This window comes from Dermacentor albipictus, chromosome 3 (assembly GCF_038994185.2).
Source record: "Dermacentor albipictus isolate Rhodes 1998 colony chromosome 3, USDA_Dalb.pri_finalv2, whole genome shotgun sequence".
Taxonomy (NCBI): domain Eukaryota; kingdom Metazoa; phylum Arthropoda; class Arachnida; order Ixodida; family Ixodidae; genus Dermacentor; species Dermacentor albipictus.
This window is the reverse complement of record NC_091823.1, coordinates 9,075,077-9,094,515: the sequence shown is the minus strand read 5'-3', so window position 1 is coordinate 9,094,515 and position 19,439 is coordinate 9,075,077. Positions and strand designations below refer to the sequence as shown.

The window sequence follows — 19,439 nt, the reverse complement described above, 5'->3', positions numbered from 1 at the left end:
TTGCGGAAGGGTGCCCTCCTGCCAGCATGTGTTGAAGTACTCCGTGAGCTGGGCAATCGACTGATCGTCTAAATTGCGGAGCATGCTATTGGAGATACGGTCAACTCCTGGAGTGGAATTAGAGCGGAGAGTCAGGAGGGCCGCTCTGACTTCTGCTTCCGTAATCTCCGCGTCGAGATTGGCATTCGGGGTGCCTGCATATGGGGGCAGGGGGTTTGAGGTACCGGGAGTTGTGTGTGTGTTCTTAAGTATGTCGATGAGTGCGTCGGGAGAAAGGTTGGTCTTGTGCATAAGGCGTGTGACGTGGTGTTGTGTAGCTGTTTTAGATTGTGTGGGGTCAATTAAGTCAAAACGCACCGGCCCGCAGCGGAAGCCAAACGACGCGCCGACTGAGCAGCGCGGTATACGGTGCGTCCACTTCGTGGCGTTTGCAGCCACATGCACTGTGCTTCTCTATAGTGAATGCCTCTACATAGAGAAAGCCTCTAGATGTAGAGTCTTCTTTAAGGCCTCTACATAGAGAATGCCTCTACGTGTGGAGGCCATGTTTTTTAAAGTCGCTGCATGGAGAATGCCTCTACACGTAGAGGCCTTCCAATCCTCCACGTGCTCTCGCGCATGCAGCGTCGATAGTCGGACAACACGGCGGCGCCAGCGGCGCGCCTCGAGTGCTAGTGTAATTACTGTCATAATAAAGAACAGTTATTGAAGGACTTGGATCATAATGAATGTATACACTAATTGGGCCCAAGTGTATGTATACACTTGGGCCCAAGTTATGTATACACTTTGGGCCCAAGTGTATACTTGGGCCCAAAGTATACCCAAAGTATACCTTTGGGCCCAAGGTATGTATACACTGTTGGGCCCAAGTGTATACACACTTGGGCCTGTTGTAAAAGTTATTTTCGCTTTCTCTCGCTCTTCACCATCGACCCGTCGTGCGACTCCAGCGCCCCCATGAACGGAACAGGCAAGCTGGTGGCGTCAGTCAACCTATGACGCCCGATATCGCAGACAATGTTCTATCTTGGAAACCGGAGGTTTTTGTCCGAAATCATGCAGGTGCTTTCACCACTTTGGACGAGGTACAAGCCCCCAGAGGACGCTGATTACGTGTTGTGTTTCTGCCGGTAACTCACGACAGCGCGACTAGGCAGCTAAGACATTGCTTGGTATCTGCACAGAAATTGACATAAAGGTTTCTAGGACCTTGGGACAGAAATGCCGGCACTATTCGAGCAACAAAGGCCCTGCCGCTTTATTCACGCACCACGGAAGTTATACTCTTTTCAATTTACTTATCTCGGGTTTGGTTTATCATATTTCGCCCTATCTCTGATCTTGTTTTTGTTTTAAGCGCTTCCTTGTTATCTTTGTCGCCTGCATACGAAATTGCGTGTCGGAAGCTAAACATCGTACGTGATCGGACCCACTGGTGGTCACAGTTTCTCGACTAAGTAGCATTAAATGGAGTGCCAACTAGCGGCCCATTATTGACTAGCAATTTCGCTCATTCAGTCGTGTAACTAAAATGCAGTTCCTCCCACGTACTTTCCATCGAATGTATTTCATAAAGAAACAATGAAAGTGTTTTTTTTTGCCTTGTGTGTGTGTTTGCGTTTTTCAAGGTTGACTTATTCCACGTCCCCAGCCTTTCTCCGCGACTACTCAGTTCATGCCGCGAGAATAATGAATTGCAAATTCAGCTAGTCAAATATCAATCACATATTATCCTTCATGTCCTTGCTCGCATATACTGTAACCTTGGCGCTCTCCAGGAAGGATAGAGCTAAGAAAATTTATGCTCTGCCTAAAGGTCTAGATAGAGAAAATAAATACTGGGCATTTATGTAGATTGTCGTCGCCTTCCCGAAAGCACCTTGAAGATTGCGAAATGAGAGAATACGTTTTCATTGGCGTCAGTGGCGTAGCTAGGTCGTCTGGCACCCGGGGCCCATAGGTCTTCTGTCCCCCCCCGCCCCGGGTGTAGTCGAGGAAGGCGAGGATATCGACAATTTCCGGGTTTCAGCACCAGTACAGCCGCCTTGGACACCGCGCACGTCCCCCTGGTCCCCCTCTCCTTCGCTTTCTTTCCCAGAGGTCGCGAATGCAGCAGGTATTGGCGGCGAGAAGTTACGGAGTCGCCATTTATCGGAAGGGCCTCGCTGGCGTAGTATGAAGGATCACGCGGCGCGCTCCTCATAGGTTTTGCTGTCAGCGGTCACTGAAAACACGACCCGGGTGCTCTCCCAGAAATTTCTGTACGTACTTTCAAAACGAGAGAAGTTTTTTACTGTCTAAATAATAATCTTGGGCAAACTGAAAGCACAGAATCGTTTACAGACGCTATCTCTTTACCGAATACGTGCAGTGAACGCCACTGTGCGCGGTCGCCGCGATTTAGTCTCCCGAACCGGCTTCTTGCGTGAAAGGTAGGCAAACGCCGAGAGCAAACTGGGTCTTATAGTGTTTGTATATCTAAATGGAGCGTAATAGAATGAAGCCTCAATGCAGCGATCGCACAGCTTCGCAGCGACCGACTGCGCGCGTCTGCATGCTAGTCCGCGCACTGTTTCGCTTTCGCCGCGTGCGCGCTTTCGCACCGTGCCATGAGCTTTAGGCTGCAGAATATGAGCATTTGACAGTATACAAGCAACCAATGTTGCGTGGGCGCTATCAGGGCTGTTCAAAAATAATTTCATTCTAGAGACTTCGACGCCTACGGGGACTGATGTGCCGGACGTCGCGACGATTCAATCTTCTTTCTTTTCTAAATTCTTGGACCTTTCAATATTATTTCTCGAGTTGCGTCGCACTATATGTTTATCGGTGTTCTCAGCGTGCGATTTCCCGCTGCTTCTTTTTTTGCAATCCAGTGCATCAATTCATAACACAAACATGACCATTTGCCATGCGTTTTTTTTTGTGCTTCTTACCACTCCCTATCCACTCCAGTGAACTAGCCAGTATCTATAGCATCGACAAGTTCATAGACCAAACCGTCATAACATTAGTCGGGCAGCGAACTCGGGCGAGTGTCTCAGTGCGCGTTTTTCGAACATTGCAGACCCGGCGCCGAAGCAGAAGTCTTTCTTGCGTCTGTGCTTGCTGCATACCCGAGTTGTAGCCGATGACTGTTTGCCGGTTTTATGTTTCGCGAGCCAAGCTTCACGCAGCTTCTTGTCCTGCGGCTACGTATGAATAAGGCTGACACCGGGCTCCGTTGCGTACGTCCGGCACTGCGGCACCGAGCAGTAGCTTACCATGTAGCGAACCTTCAAAGGCAGCCACTACCTATTCTAGTGCTTTCAATCGTTGTAAAAGAGACACTCGAAGCGGGAAAATCCCGCCAATAAATGAGGACCGCAGCGTACGAGGGAACTTAAACTTTCCTTTTCAGCTCGCTTCGGCGCTCCCGAAGCAGCCGACGAGGTCGCTATGTCCACGTGACCCCTAATAGCACGTCACGCCAACGGTGGCGCCAGCTTTTCCAGTGGTGGAACTCGAGGCCAATACACGCTGTTTTTTTTTCTTCGCCAAATAACACAGCACTGATAACTTGTGATAAGCGCATGTGCACATCTTCTGTCAGACTGTAAGGCTTGGCAACCAATACAAATGCGGTGGCAAATACGACTCACGTCACAAGTAAAAAAAGAACTTTTATAAAGTTTTAATTACCAATTTTAGCGGCAACATTGCATTTCCAAAATTGAAGGCCGACATTCATATCTTGCCCAACAACAACTTCACAGAAATCGTCGTAGGTACTATGGCCCGCAGTATTTTGGCTGTGGACAGCACTGAACGAAAACGAAAATTAAATTGTGTCGCAGTGACGCTGAGCTCCCCACCATATTAGAAAAACGGAAAACGCCACCTGCCTCCCTGCTGCGCAGGCGCCAATGTTATGACAATTACGACTTCTCGTTATTGTGATCAATAAAGCCTTGTTTTTATTTGCTGCTATACGGACGAACGTGATTATCCTAGCTGCGGTACCACCAAAAGATTGGGAACAGAATAGAGCACACTTCGCGTCGATTCTTGGCGTCACCATAAAAAAAAAAAGGACCTCGATGAAGCCCTTGCCAGCGAAACCTGTTGGTCTGCACTCGCATTGGAGAGGGTTGAGGGATCAACCTCACTAGTCCCCTATTTCACATTTCTTTCGCTACTGCCATACTGGGCGCCGCCCGCAGTGCGAAAGTACTGTAGGTTGTAGCACCCAAAACCATTTTGTTTAAGAAGTTTTTGTTGAGTTAATAATATGACTTTGAATCCTCAATTCTGAAATTGAAGTGCTTCCTCTATAAGTAATAATTAGGGGATTATTAAGGATATGGTAATTACTTACCTGCCATATTTTCCACGCTACCGAGTTCCTAGTAATCACAGACACATAACTTCATAGAATATCCGGAAATATCCTTACAAAATTCACGTTTTTCTTTAATTCTGTGCAGCTGACACAGACACTGTACTTATGACATGAAGTCACACAATAGCAACAGTTTTCTGAAACTTTCGAGGGTAAGAAGGAAAGCGTGAAACATAACGGCAGGTTTCGCAGCGGCTTCTCGGAGCGAGCGGGAGAGGTGAAGTAAAAGCGAGCCGAACATCGCGGCGCCCGCGGCCATATACAGCCTGTCGAGTCATACGCCACCAAACTCTTCGGCCGCACCGAGTCTGAAGACGATCCAGAGAATCCCATACGCGACTTTTCACGGCCCCACTTATGCAACGTCGCTCTCAACGAACGCGTCGCCGTAAACGAGAGCGCCGGGCGCGCTCGTTAAACGCCCTCTTACTGCTGTCTTTGTTCGTCTTCGCTGCGCGTTCTGAACGGAAGAGGGACCCGAGAGCCTCAACGCCTTACTGCATGTTTAGCGACTCCTGCTCCCAGCATGCAAGCACGGCACACCCCACATGGAACATTCCGCTAAGGCGAATAGTTTAGCGACCATTTTGGGAATTAAATTTTTTTAGCCCGCACATTCGTGCAATTATTTCATGGGGTGTTGATAGAGCTGCAGCCGACAATTGTCCTCCGCAATGCATCGGGTACGTGAGCTCGGGCTACTGGATACCGGAGCATGCTACTGGATACCGGAGCAAGCCGGCGGAAAAAGGGGTGTCTTCAGGCGTATGACACCCCTCCCCCCTCCCTCTGGCCCCTTGCACCCGGGGCCCACGGCCCCCTGCCCCCCCCCCCCCCCCCCTGTTGCTACGCCACTGATTGGCGTTCATATAGATCGTTTTTCCTGGTGTGTAGGGTGGATGTTAATGTTATGGATGTGATGTACGTGTGCGCATGCTGCGTCTTGCAATGTACATGGTCGAAGTATAAGCGCGACTTTCCTGTGAACAAGTGTGCACTTTTGTTGATGCAAAACGTACGCGCTCGATCTACAGCACGTCCAACCTGGACATGGTGCGTTGCCCCTGTGCTCTCCAACCTGCACAATTACTGATTTCTATGCAAGAGCGCTTCTGCATGCTTCCGCCAACAGGACAGCGGCCGCCGAGAATCGAACCTGTGACTTTGTCCTCAGCAGAAGAACGCCACAGACACTTGGTCACCGCGGCGGACTGCACAATCTTCGCAGAGGACGCCGGATACGTATTGTGTGTAGATCCGAAGTTACGCAATGCGAATAGTAGGCGCGCTACAAATCAAATTGCACCCATTGAGGGTATGTATCTTTATGCGTTCTTAAGAATGCACAAGAATGCCCCCAAGAAATTACGCCTTTTCGGGTGCGACATTGCAGCACAAGACAGTCGTAAAATACGGGTAGCGCGTTTTATAATAGTGTAAACGAATTTCGAGAGAAACAAAGAGGGAAACAGAAAACGAGGAGGCAGGCGTAAAAGGGAGCTAATCACGCAACATGATTATCTACATATATACAGAACAAAGGAAATGAACACTGAAGAATGTCAGTGCAGGCACAATAATTAGGTGTCCTTTCTTTCTTTCTTTTTTTTTTGAGTCGAGCCCTAGGACAGTCTTTAATGCAACAAGGCCACGCAGAAAACGCGGAACGTTGCCTTGTACTTTTGCGGCACGGAAAATTGCACATTATCAATAAGCTTTGGGCAATCTAAGCTTTGGGTGTCTTTACAAGTGCTACCATCGCTGCTGCTGAGAGGAGAAGCTAAGAAATTCACCTTAGAGTAAGATGAGCAGCTGAAAAAAAATGGCGTTTTGAGATTAGCTAAACAAATAATGTAATGAAAAATGATATGAGTTACGATGAGAGCATTTTAGGTCGACAATCCATTTTAATAATGGAGCACTTAACTAATAATGGAACGCTTCCCCGTCACATGGAACAGGCTTGACTTTCCCTATATTATCGCGCATGCTGTATTCCTGTCGGAAATTTCAACAGTTTGGCACCCGTTCTTCTCTTCATTTTTTTATGGCCGCTTGCCGTAGTTCGTTCAATTTCCTTGATATTTCATTTGCTTAGCAACTTGATATTAGATTGAACGTGTCAACGTAACAGATTGTATTACCATTCTGCCGGATCCGTCTTAGTTTTTCTTATTTAATACCTATATTTCTGCACCGGCGTAGATGTCTTGATCGTCCTATAATAGTGTCAGCGATGTCCTTTCATAATTGGTTTCGTGTCAGCTCGGCGTTTACCTTTGTTAACTTACCGTTTAAGAATATGTAGTTTTTTCTTTGTACCGCTATTGATCTCTTTTCCGGTTGAAGTACATCATTTGCTTTAGAGCTTTCACCTCTCTTTTGATGTCTATATGTGCAAATAAGTACTAAAACAGTTAGCATTTTTTAGTGGAATAAGATAATTTTAAACAAACAAGAAAAAAGGATGTTCTCAAGGGTGGCGGAACGAGTATGTCGTTAATGTTGCACGTTTGGTTAGCAGGGCGATGATCAACATGATGAGTAAGAGGAGCGACCGGAAGGATCGCTGACTTCGAACAGTTACTAATGCGCATATAAATCATGCCTCAATACTACGCTATGGCAAAACAGAAAATTGAGGTATTTGACAGGTGTTCAGACCTTTGCTTGCAACAAACGAAACAGAGATCATGTGTCTAAATGTTACTCTTAGTTACGACACACGCACGCACGCACACGCACGCGCACGCACGCGCACGCAACGCACACACCCGCACACACACAAAACGTATAATTTAATGGGGTACCATATAGAAACACAGAAGGTCTGATTTAATACGTTTTGAGTTTAGAGCTGTGAGTTCAGGTTCATTTGAGAGGGCTAGACTATGGTCGCCAGAACTTAAAAAGTGGTGCTTGAAAATACATATCGATTTATCCGAGACGCGCACAATGAGGTTATAATTAGATTTGCAGAGATACACAGAGGCATACTATAGTAGTGGAAGGTACATGTTCGATTACAATTTCAGAAAGGCCACAGGGAAGTGGAAGCCATGCGATATACCACAGACAATTCGAAGAGCGCGAAGGGCACGTTGTTTCGCATATTTAGCGTGTGAAGAGAACCTTAGCATTTTGTAGATGTAGACTCCAAGATTTTTCATTTCATCGACCCTAGGCAGTGGAGCATCCTGAAGAGTAAGAAAATTGCACATGGTATTCTGCGTATAACTTAATACCATAGTTTTGGGAGCATTAAAGAGTAGCTCATGCATCAGTTTGAAAGTGAGAAAATCTCTTTTTGGAGATCAGTGTAGTCGTGAACACTGTTGACACTCTTAAGTAGCTAGAAATCGTCAGCATATAAAACGAATCAAGACCACTTTATTGCTGACAAAATGACATTATGAACAAGTAGCAAGAAAAGAGGGCCAAGAACAGATACTTGAGGAACTGCGCTATATTGTGACTTCATAGCTAAAAGATCTCCGTCCAATAATGCAAATGAAGCAGGGTATATTGCTCAGGTAGTTAGATATCCCGATAGTGATGAAGAGGGTATGTCCAATCGCGTGAGCTTTGTAATGAAGAACTCATTACAAACTACATCAAATGCTTTACTTAGGTCAAAAATAAAGATCGTGTAAATGGCCCTTACTATGTACCACACTGGAAGTATGTGTCATAATGGTGAGCAAGTTTGTTGTTTTGGAGCACCCTGATATAAAGCTATGGTGTTCATCTATAAAATGTTCTTAGCACTAACAGAAAGCTGGGAATGCAATACAGATTCCAGCACTTTTGATGCAGCCCAGAGGATTGATATAGGCCGGTAGTTAGTAACTGCACATTTAGCACCCTATTTGTGTACAGGCACTACATCCGCTACTTTCAAAGCGCATGGAGAGGTAGTAGACTTTAGGGAACTGTTCAAGATTCTTGTGCGAAAAGGGACAAATATGATTCCATACATGTTTTAAGTTATGCGGGAGAGAAACGATCAGTGCCACAAGAAAGGGAAGGTCTGAGGCGCTTCATACACTTGAAAACAAGGTCTTCATTGACTGAGTGACACCGTACCAGACTGAGAATGAAGGTTACTTGAGTTCGAAGCACCTCTTACACCGAATACAGGACAGAAATGTTCTGCAGAGGTATCAGCAGTGTTCGAGGCAAGATCGACATTTTCATCACAAGACATACATCTTCGACGTTCTTATAACATAGCGAGAGCCCACGTAGATCCAGAACTATTGTGAATTACGTGTTATACTGGCTTCAACACGTTCAATGTGGTCGCAGTGATCAATTTTATAATAAAATTTGCAGACCGCGACCGACAACTTCAAACGGGGTCGTTATTCACCCCGGTGCTGATGAGGCACGTGTGTCCAAGTGTTTATGAAAGTGATCTGTGTTGTGTGTGCCGAAAGGAAAGAGCCACTGCAGCTCACATCCTTTGGGACTGTGCTAGGAATCCGCATGAAGCTGCAACACTAACAACGATCCCGCCGCGGCTCGAGGCCGCAACGAGATGCTATGACCAAGATGTTCAAACCGAGGCCGTCCAGCAGATCTCGGCGGCCCTCGAAAGGCAACGACCGAGCGAAACCGGAGGGAGGCTGCCACCCCAAAGGAGGGGCAGGCGCGGTCGACCAAAGGGAATAGTGCGGCCACGGCCGAAGTAGAGGCGCCACACGCCGCGAAGACGTCATGGCCGCGTCACGGTAACGCCTCCCTAACAGGGGAAGGCTAACCGTTCTGCAGGCGTTCAGAACAAAGTTTCGTCACGGCAGCATTCATCGAATGACCACCCGTGCGTCTTGAAGTGAGGGACGGAGCGACAACCGTATTCAAGTTATCACCGTCACCAAGATTGCACTATCATCAGGCCGTTGCTGTTCACCGCTTCATACCAGGGGAACCACGCGAGCAAAGGACAAGAAAGTTCCCACCGGGAGGCGCTACTGGAGCCGGCAGCAGCTACAAAAGGCTACGCGAGCCACTGCAACCCTGCAGTCAGCGGCAATCTGTTGCAGTGCTCTGAATGTTACTCTGTTTGTTGGCAGGTGAGCTGCATATATATATACATACATATAGATTTTTTTCCGCCGCTGACTGCAAAGCGTTTTTTCGTACAGTGTTTGATCCGGTACTATGACTGATAGCAGTGCAGAGTGTGGTTTATGCAATGCGATTTTTGAAGATGAATGTAGCGTTACTTGTGCGGAATGCAGTTTGTCTTATCATTTTGGGCAGCACTGTTCTGGTATTGCTGAGTCGACATACACGTCAATGGGGTCTGCGAAACGTGAGAAATGGCGTTGTCGTACATGTCGCGGAGACTCTAGAGCCACTGCCGCTTCTGGGAAGCTGTCGCAGGACAGCTCTTCAGGCATATTGGCAAGGTTATCTTCCCTCGAAGACAAGCTGACAGCTATCCTTGGTCTAAAAGACGTAATTGACAGTCTTGCACTGATACCAATACACGTTGATAAGCTGACGCTCACTTGTCAGTCTCTGCAGACCACAACTGTTGAGTTAAAAACATCAGTCACGTTCATGTCGTCACAATACGACAAGCTTCTTGAACAGTGCAATAGCAACTCGCAAGCAACGATGAGACTTGATCAGAAAGTGGTTTGCCTTGAGGAAACTGTATCTGAGCAGGCAAAACAGATCAGTCACTTACAATCGCAACTAAATGACAGTGAACAGTATACTCGCAGAGCTAACCTGGAAATAAGCGGATTACCGGTCACGGCAAATGAGGACTTGCCGGCAGTCTTGTCGGACCTGGCTGTGAAGCTTAATCTGCATGACCATACGGCGGAACAGGTATGTGCTGTTCACCGCTTATCAGGAGGCCAGGGAAAAATACCGGTGATATTGGCTAGATTCACGTCACCAGACTTGCGAGATAAATGGCTGCAGGCAAGGGCTCGACTCAGGGCGTTGGCCGAAAACAAACAGATTCCTGACATTTTTTTCAGTGAGAACCTGACTCGTGCGAACAGTGAACTTTTTTGGAGGGCTAGGGTTCAAGGCAAAGCAAGGGGATTTAAATTTGTCTGGGTGCGAAATGGGAAAATATTTGCGAGGAAGACCGAGGGTGCTACTGCTCTAAAAATCTCGTCTGTAAGCGACCTTGATAAGATGGCCTAAGATTTGTAGTTCCTCGCAAAAGAGTATGTCGTTTCCAGATTTCGACTCCTTTGTTAAGACCTTTCAGCCAGCGTTGGGTTGTTCTTGTACCATTCTTCACATTAATATTCGGAGCATCAGGAAACACTGGGATCAATTTGCGGTTACGGCCTGTGCTCTCAGTGACTTTGTTGACGTGTTTGTATTAACGGAAATTAACATTACCGACACTCTAACCGATGTATTTAGGCTCCCTGGTTACCATGCCTATTTCATTACACGCAACAACAGCAGGGGTGGTGGCATTGCGGTATACTTCAAGGAATCATTGATGATCTCCGAGGTTACCGTTTCCTTCGGCACAGCGGAGGTCATGGCCTTTGAAGTATCCTGTCGTGGTATTTCATTTTATCTTCTTGCTATGTACCGACCTCCTAGTCAAAATGTGTTGGGATTTATTGAAGAATTACAAACTATACTGAAAACCAACTTTGTTGCTAAAAACGTGTGCATGATAGGGGACATCAATATCGATTTGATGAAGGGTGATCGCCATGGCACTGAAAGTTACTTAACAGTACTCGCAGAATTTGGCATTGAACCACATATCGCCGATCCTACTAGAGAAGAATTTCTTAATAATCGCCTTACTACTACTTGCATTGACCACGCTAACGTGCGTGCGTCGGACATTTCTTCAGTGACCGGAGCTGTAATCAGACAGAAACTGGCAGATCACTATTACATTGCGTGTCGCCTTATGAAAACAGACTCTATGCAGCCCGCTAACTCTACCAGGTGTGTTGTGACGATTCTAGACCAAAAAAAGTTCGATAATCATGTCACTGAATATGATTGGGATTCATTTACTCATCATAACAGTAACGACACTGCGTACGATAGCTTGGTCACGATATTAGGCGAAATAAAGAAAGTGTGCAAAAAAACCTTGGTTGTGAAGAAACGTAAACCTGACTGCCAGTGGCTGACTGCGGAAATCCTGGCTGCTATCAAAGAAAAGGACACTTTCTGGTCTCGATGTCGCAGGGCGCCAAAAAATGACAAACTTCGAGCAGAATATCGTTGCATCAGAAATAAGGTAACTGCGCTTATCCGCTTATCAAAGAGGAAGTTCTTTGCACAGCAGTTTCACAACACTCGTCGCGACGTAAGGAACACCTGGTCTCTGATAAACCAGTTACGTGGTAACATACGCTTGTCCGTCCAAGAAACGGTGGAGCATAATTTCGGCGTAGTGTCGCCTATTTTGGCTAATGAGTTCAATAACGTATTTTCGGCTGAGCAACGGGTCGCAGTCCAAAGTTTGAGCTCGACAAAGATTAAAAACAGTGTATCGCCATCAGCCTTCCTTCCTCTTATGACAGAATCTGATCTTTTCAGCATTTTGTCTAGTCTGAAACGTAATAAATCCGCCGGACTTGACAACATTTTCATAGCTGATCTGATAAGAAACATTACAGCTCTGAAACATGTTCTGCTATTTATTTTAAACGGCATAATTGCAACTGGTACATGGCCAGATTCACTGAAGAGTGCTCGCGTTATTCCTCTGTACAAAAGTGGGAAAAAGAATGATATTGCCAACTACCGCCCTATTTCTGTTCTTTCCTGCATATCCCAGATTTTAGAAAAACACGTACTTTCTGTGATGAATTCATTTGTTGCTAAACATGACCTAATGAGTGTGAATCAGTACGGATTTGTTAGTGGGTCTGGAACACAGGTGCTATTAGAAAATCTCTCTGATTTACTGCACCAAAGCCTGGAAAACAATGAGGTGGCATTTGGGCTTTTTTTGGACGTAAAAAAAGCTTTCAACACAGTAAATCATCAAATTTTAATCTCTAAACTGTATTCATATGGATTTAGGGGTCCTTTTTTGTCACTAATTAAAAACTATCTTCACAATCGCTCACAAGTAGTCATGTTTGGGCCTATCTGCAGTGACGCGGTAAGTCTGGTGTGCGGTGTCCCGCAAGGGTCTATCTTATCTCCTTTGTTGTTCAACTTATATGTGAATGATATATGTGACCACGTGAAAGCATCCGCCGTATTCCTTTATGCCGATGACACTTTACTAGTGTCAAGCAACCCTGAGTTTTCATGTGCCCTGGCTAACCTTCAAGAGGACGCTATTAAAGTTAGTGATTGGTTTGCCTCAAACTTAATACAAATAAATAGCACCAAATCCAGACTTGTCTGTTTTCGTAACCCGCACAAAGATGTACCAAGCGTCGCTTCCATATATTTACACCCTTCATATTGCTCTTTTTGCTCTTGTCAACCTATAGCTAGCGTCCAGTCGGTTAAGTATCTTGGTGTGCACATAGACAGTGATCTGACGTGGAATACTCATTTGAGCCACATTTGTAAGAAACTTAGAAGTGTTGCATGTTTGTTGTTTAATTTAAAAACCATGATGCCTTTTTCTATCAGAAAACTAATCGCCCAGGCTCTGGGGTATAGTGTTTTAAGATACGGTATGTGTTGTTTTTTTAACTGCTCTTTCACATGGAAATGTCGAGTTAATAGGATTTTGAAAAACATTGCTACAAGCGTCCTACACATGCCACAGAAGAATTTGCCCAGCAGTGTCTTTAGAACAGCCGGTTTGCCTTCTTTCGAGAATCTTTTTAAACAAATCGTAGTACTTAAATATTTTTGGAGCAGTGCATACAGGCACATAAATACGAAACCGGTACCGTTGAGACATGTTCCTCGTTATCTTAAACCGAGAGTGCGCACTCGTTACGGTAAAGCAACAAGACGCTATTATGTTCCTGCTATCTTCAATGAACTACCGGACGATGTACTTTCTTTGTCCACCCGCAAAACACTGAGAGTTGCTGTACAAGCGTTAGAGAACCTTTAATATGTACTGATGTTATCAGTGTATCTTTGATAATGTGTGATGGTTGTGCCAAATGCACAACCAGCTTCTGATGGAGTTCTGGTGTGTCGCGTAGATTGCCGCGGCTGCCGGTTGTCGCCGCACAAGCCCTCTTGTGGCTTCGGCGCTTCCGTTTTTTGTATACTGTTTTAACTATGCTGAATAAAGATTATTATTATTATTATTACTCACTCACTCAGACCGCGACAGCGTCTGAATTCAGGTTTCCACTTATCTAGGCCTGTCTGACCCTCCTTTCTGTGTCCACGGTACTATTACCGTTTTTAGTTCTTTAGAAGACCAATGAGGAAACTTTGACTTAATGAGAGTTCTTGTAGGGTATAACAAAAAATTTGCAGTTCTACCCGAAAGGCGAAGCACCGATTGCGATAGCAAATTAGTAGATAGCTGTACGAAGTAAGGATAGTAGTTTTAGCGGCTGTATAAGCTTGTAAACATTTACTTAGTAATTAAATTAACAATGACAGAATGTGTAATCGTGACTCAACGAGAAAGTAGAAAGAAACACTCTCAGAGATAGGAATGTCTTTGCATGTATGCTTCTTTCTACGTCCTTGTTCAGTTGTGCTTACCCATTCTATCATGGATTCAAACCAACTAGCCCGTCAACGTGTTTTAACTAAATTAGCCAGCACGGTGTCACGGACGTACAGGTAAACACGAACACACATCGCTCGATGACAGCGGATACTGTCTGTGAAAACGCTGGAGGTAGGAACAGTCGCGAACCAATTGAGCTCCGTGCATCTGTCACGTCAACGCGAACGAAACGCCGAATAGACATGGCATACTAAGCTACCGGCCCTATGCGCAAACATCGCAGATCGCTTTGAAGATGAGCCCCGCGCGGGCGCGTACTTTGGCCACGTCACAGCTTGTTTTCAAGGAGCGCCGGCAACGTGTCCCTGCGGCGTCCGCCAAAGGCGTCTACACTACGGCGTCCGCGATTCGCGTGGCCAACGCCGTAGAAGACGCCGCAATGTCTCCACTCTGTACAGACAACACCCCCTTGAGAGGGTGTTGGTCAACACCTTCTAGAGAAATCGGTGTTGTGTTGGTACGGAGCGGCGGGCGAGGAGGACATCGAACACCCTGGCAGCCGCCGGAGAACGCCCCTCCTTCCTCGCCTGACCCCCTTGCCTCGTTCGCCACAGGGGAGGGCACGCATCCGTGCCGCGTTCCTCGATCGCGCACGCAAGATTGAACTGCGCTCGCCGGCTCACCCTCACACGCTTTCACTCGTACGGCGGCGACGGCGAAGCCGACGGCAGAAATTCGCCTGGAGTGGACACATAACTGCTATCGCAATAAAAAAAAATGGCTGTGGCTTAGCTAAGGTTAAGCCCAGGATGCGAAGCATACTAGCCTTTATTTTAGTTGTTGAACCACTGTTTAGCCTGGTGAACTGCTGTTGCTTGGCTATATTTGGTTCGGCTAGACGACGAAACAACTCATGCAGGCGAGCGCACGAGCTGAGACCCGGCTATGTAGCTACGCGGCCGCAAGCGAGCGCACGAGTTGAGCCAGCAAGGAAGAGCGTGGTTGAGCGCAGCAAGGAAGAGCGTGGTTGTGCGGCTAGTATGCTTCGCATAATAGAAGCAACTTAATAACAAACATAGCAAACTTAAAAGAGAATAGACGCACATATGAGACGCGCAGCAATGAACAATGGCTCATACCCTCAATGGTAGCTACGCGGCCGTGCGCGGCGCAGCAAGGAAGAGCGTGGTTGTGCGGCTAGTATGCTTCGCATAAAAAAATGAAAACCCTTCCCCTATGGGAACAGGGGTGCGCGCGAAGCTCGGGATACGCGTCTCTTCGTTGTCGTTACGCCTTGGCTTCGGGCTCCCTCACGGCGAAGTCGGCACGTTGACGACGAGCCCTTTCTCGAGCGAGTTCCCGGCGGCGTTCATGAAACGCTGCCTGTTCTTCGGCCGAACCCACGACGCGCGGCCCGCTCCCGCTACCATTCCTTCAACGCAGCCTGCTCTTCGGCAGAACGAATCAAACGCGGCCTCTTCATCTGACCGCGGGTCTGAACTGGCAGGAAACGGCGGGCGTGAGGCGAGCGAACACGCGATCACACCCTTTGCCTCCTCCGGAGGGATGGGACGCCTGTGATTGGCTTGCGCCTTGCGGCCCGTTTACTTCTTCATGCATATTTTTATATGCACGAAGAAACACTTAAACCCCGCTTTAAAGGGCGCGTATGATGAACCGACGGCTGTGCTCGAAAATTCTCTCTGCTGGAAACAGCGTATCGGCCACAGGCCGAGGATCGTCGACCCCGTTTCTGATTGAAGATGCTATTTACAAAGTTGTCCTCCCGCGTCTACCAACCAGAAACAATGTTTTGAATTCCATTTTTCTTCATGCGGACTTGAGTGGCAGACCATACAGGGCTACTGACTTTCGAGACGCTCTTCTAGTGAAGTAGTTAATACTGCAGATATTATAGGTGTCAGACCGTATCAAATGAGCCCTTTATGTATGGTTACTTACGCTAGTAGTGCGGCGAAACTGACTCTCGTGGCCTGTGGTGAGCTCCGGGTCAAAGGGCAGAAGCACATGGTGATAGATCCGGAGACTAAAAACATCAAGCTCAAGTTACTATGGCTTCCACTTCACCTTGAAGCTTGACACGGGTTGAAGAGACGTTCCAGGCATATGGTCAGATGAAGTCGGTGGAGAGGGAAGTATGGAGGTGTTTTGAGGTGAAATATGGAACAGTGGGCGACAACAAGCCGGGAAGTTTCCTTGGTGCTCAAGGATATTATACGAAGCATATTACGAGAGCTCAACCCAGCTCCTCAGGCGCGGCGGTGTCGCCTTCAATACCACGTGACACCGTGACGTCACGACAGAGGAGAAACGGGGCTCCAACTCGCGCCGTCGCTCGCGGCGTCGCGGCGGTATATAAGCAGCTGCGCTTGCCTCTGCTAGACACTCACGAGGTGAGATGCCTCCTGGAGACAGAGCTGCTCGTTGCAATGAGAAGTGAAGGTTGCGGCGTGCTACAGAGACTGATTTTCTAGGTGGCTTTGGCTCAACTCTTGCAAGATGGGCTGGGTGGGAATCGAACCAGGGTCTCCGGAGTGCGAGATGGAGACGCTACCACTGAGCCACGAGTACGATGCTTCAAAGCGGTACAAAAGCGCCTCTAGTGAATGCGGTGTTACCTTAGAAACGAGCTGTTTCTAATGCTCAGGCGTGCGTCGCTTGCTCAGGCGCACATTTCGTTGCCGCACCGAACGCTGCGTTGCTCGACGCTCACCGCGTCCAATGCGGGGCGCGTAGTCGCTGCGCCGTAGCCCATTGTCTTACACCCCTTGGCGGGTCGACGGGAACGCTGTCGCGTTCCACTCTTGAAGGCGAAGCAGAGTAACGCATGAGTTGTTTCTTCGTCTAGCCGAACCAAATATAGCCAAGCAACAGCAGTTCACCAGGCTAAACAGTGGTTCAACAACTAAAATAAAGGCTAGTATGCTTCGCATCCTGGGCTTAACCTTAGCTAAGCCACAGCCATTTTTTTTTTGTCACCGTAAGCTCAATACGGCACAATATGTCCATTTATGGACTCCAGTGCCTGGTACTCATCCCCACTAAGCCTCCGCTGTGCCTCCGTTGCAAGCGTGTGGGACACGTCCATCAACAATGCAGAACACCGAGATGCTTGCAATGCCACCGATTTGGTCACTCGGCGGACGCCTGCGTGTCGACCTACGCCAATAAGCTTCGTTCTGGGCAATATAGCGTAGACGAGCCTTAACTGGACCATCTCAAGGATTCTACGGAGGTAGTAGAATACGGAGTAGTTTTACGGAGTAGTAGAATAGTGCCAATGGAAGGACTACAGTAGGGCATTAAGGACGAAGAACAGGAGTCCCCAAAGCCAATGCAAAACAGCCACCGCAGCTCCAATAACACTAACGAAGCTACAGGTGGAGATAACTCGGTTTACCCACATGGCCTAGCAAAACCTTAAAGAAAAGCCCTCTAATGACAAGGAAGAAGAAGGGGCGATGGACAGCAGTCAGGCAAGGAAACGTCCGGCACCGTGCAACGACGAAGCAACAGAAAGTGCAGTATAGGCGCCCGAGAAAGTGTCTTCTATTGCTCAACGAACTCTCTCTCCTGGTGATGATGTGCACGCCAGTTTTATCAGCGTAGTCAGGAGAGTGCCACAAAGAAGTCCAAAGTGAGCAAGACCACAGATTTACCTGTGGCCAATTGGCGATGAAAAACAAAAGCTTTAGGTGAGCAAAGTGGCTATACCGCCTCCACCCTCCCGTTAGGTGTAGCGACACTCAACGTGCGTGGGCTACGGAGTATAAGGCGTCAGCAGCAGTTACTTCACGTGCTTAGGAGGCACGAAATAGATGTTGGTGCAGTGCAACAGGCCAAGGTTTCGTCTGTGATGTCAGCCTTGCGCTGGCATCATTACGAGGTTTGTATTAGCCAAGCATGTGGTTCTACCGCTGGATGCCTTTTGTTAGTTAGAAAGCGGTTAAATCACTTTTCGTTGTTACTAGGTGTTGACGAGGAAGGCCGCCTTATATGCTGTGACCTCTTTTTTCATTTCCGTAAATGACGGTTTATTTGCGTTTATGCTCCGTCAAAAGTGAGTGACAGGAAGGCTTTCTTCCTCTCTCTTGCCCCACTCCTAGATACTGACAGCGATTTGGTAGCGTTGGGAGACTTCAGCTGTGTTTGTCATTCCAGAGATCACTCATACGTAACGAATCGTTATGATGCACGTGCTGCTTTCCCACATCAGTTAACGGAAGATCACAATCTAATGGACCTGGGAGCCTACACACCTTCTAGGGTGCGGTTTACGTACTTTCAAGGCGTCTGTCATGTTCGACTTGACAGTGTGTACTTTTCGACGAATCTCTGGTCTTACATTCGCAACTACGCCGTGAAGCCCGTATTTTTCAGACCACTGTTTAGTAGCTATTTCATGGAGTCCCCGAAATTTTAGCAAGTTGTCTCCAAACTGGGAACTGTGGAAACTTAATACACAACTTTTATGAGAGGAAAGTTTTGTAAACAAAGTGAAATAATTATTGCTAGAGATAACACAAAGCAAGCACACACACAGTTCGCGCACAAATACACAAATACGAGACGGAAGTGTACAAAGGAGCAATGGTGCGTTCACGCACAACTCGCTTCACGGATGAGCAGTCCACAAAAAGGGCTCTCGGCGATGAAAAGCAATACGGGCCTTCCAAGCAAATATTACAAATTGAGTCTGGTGGTTCCATATACACTGACACGTCGCAAATAATAACCGCATTTCAACCTCATTATAAATATCTTTTCACTGCAGTTAGGCCTCAGAATGGTTACGAAGAAAAAGCTGAACAGTTGATTTCCCTTACGCCACACTTACAAGAAGATGATTGATTCAGCGTTGATGGGACAATAACTCGAGAAGAAATTAAGTTTGCCGTCGAAACTCTACAGAAAAACAAGACGCCTGGCCTTGATGGCCTTAGTGCTGAATTTTATATTAAATTTCAGGAATTCCTGTGTCCGAGATCACCACGCACTACTATCTGTCAAGACGGGTCTTCCCCCTCCCGCACCCCGCCTTATGTAGGGCGCGGGCGGTTACCCTTCGACTTTTACAAGCCCGTGCGTACCCTAACCTCGCGGTTTTTCATGCCATATACCCCGAAAGATACCCCAGTGCGGACTGCCCTGCCTGTGGACTAAGGGCAACATTGGACCATGTGTTGTGGGGGTGTGAAGCCATCGGCTCCTCCTTCAGCGAGGATAGGTGGTCTGCGCTCTTGGGCAGCCCCGAACTCAGCGACCAAACCCTGGCCGTCCAGAGTGCCCGCGACCGGGCCGTCAAGCTCGGCTTGGCGGTCCCTACGTGGGACTAGCCGGGTGGCGCGGGGTCTCCCCTGCGTCTTCTCTGGACCAAAATAAAGTTACTTCACTCACTCACTCACTCCTGTG

At 47.4% G+C, this 19,439-nt stretch overlaps 1 protein-coding gene across 7 annotated transcripts in view; it reads right to left on the bottom strand.

Moving 5' to 3' along the window:
• Positions 1-19,439, bottom strand: part of v (Tryptophan 2,3-dioxygenase vermilion) — a 165,014-nt gene that overhangs the window by 112,817 nt on the left and 32,758 nt on the right. The gene's annotated exons all lie outside the window — the stretch shown is intronic.